We start from the raw sequence: 1,298 nt of genomic DNA on the forward strand, positions 1-1,298 counted from the left end.
AACAATAGGGACTAGTGGTCTCCTTTTGTGATTGTTCCGGAAATATAGAAGCAACTCTTGCTCTTGAGATTACAAATACTGTATATCCTTTATCTAGAAATCTGTACCCGATTAGGGGCTGGCTGTTTGGCAACTGAGGAACGCTGGCAGTCAGGTCACAGTGGATCAGATGGTGGAGAGATACAGYCCTGAGGGAGCTGTGGAGATCACACGGAGGATCCTGAGGAGGAGGAACCAGAATGATCTGTCTAAGTTAGAGAGAGAAGTGAAACAGAAGGGAACAATGAGTCTGTTCTTTAAAAGTTCAGTTCCTTGTTTATATGTTAACCGTCATCATCTTTCCTTCACACAACTAGAACCACAACTTGTTGACAAACTGAGAACCATTCTTGATACCGTAGCCCTTGAAATGATGTAGACAGTTAAATAATGATAATTTCTCGACAAAACAAAAATCCTAATGTAGGTTTATTTTTTTTATGGGCTAATTATTCCTCAACCTGCTCACTTGATCCCATCCCCACAATGTTTCTGATTGTTTGTTAAACTAAGTCTTAGAAATTGTATATTGCTCATTATTTTGAAATATACTGTTAGGCTTTCTACTGGCAAGTTTACACCTTCACTATTGCACTGAAATGTTTTGATCAGGAAGTTGTCTAAATGGGATATACTTTTTTGTTAGTGAGTGAAGGAAAAGCAGCCAACAAGTGCTCAGCATATGTGGGAACTCCTTCAAGACTGTTKGAAAAGCATTCCTCATGAAGCTGGTTGAGAGAATGCCAAGAGTGTGCAAAGCTGTCATCAAGGCAAAGGGTGGCTACTTTGAAGAATCTCAAATATAAAATGTATTTCATGTTTAACACTTTTTTTGGTTACTACATGATTCCATATGTTTTATTTCATAGTTTTGATGTCTTCACTATTATTCTACAATGTAGAAAATAGTAAAAATAAAGAAACCCTGGAATGAGCAGGTGTGTCCAAACTTTTGACTGGTACTGTATATGACATGAGCTTCAGAGTGTTACATTTAGGAACTGTCATCATAATAGTATGGCTGCAGTAGTAGTAGTGCTGCTGTTGTTGATTTAATTGAATGATGATACAATTGATTATTTCACCATAGTACATCACCCTCTTTTAATCCACAGCCTCACCAACAGAAGTGAAGTCTGCAGGTAACTGGTCTCATCAAACCTTATACTTGTCTTAGTCTCATCAACTCAAAATCATAAGCAATGAGACTATGAGGAATTCAATTGTGAACAACTCATTATCCTAATGGTTCTGTGTTG

General features: G+C 37.5%; 1 long non-coding RNA gene across 1 annotated transcript in view; it reads left to right on the forward strand.

Moving 5' to 3' along the window:
• Window positions 1–974, forward strand: part of LOC139023341 (uncharacterized) — a 2,835-nt gene extending 1,861 nt beyond the window's left edge. The window contains exon 2 of the long non-coding RNA XR_011474476.1: window positions 309–974. This is a non-coding gene — a long non-coding RNA (uncharacterized lncRNA). The remainder of the gene's footprint in view (window positions 1–308) is intronic.
• Window positions 975–1,298: the final 324 nt, after the last annotated feature.

The sequence above is a fragment of the Salvelinus sp. IW2-2015 genome, linkage group LG31 (assembly GCF_002910315.2).
Source record: "Salvelinus sp. IW2-2015 linkage group LG31, ASM291031v2, whole genome shotgun sequence".
Taxonomy (NCBI): Eukaryota; Metazoa; Chordata; class Actinopteri; order Salmoniformes; family Salmonidae; genus Salvelinus; species Salvelinus sp. IW2-2015.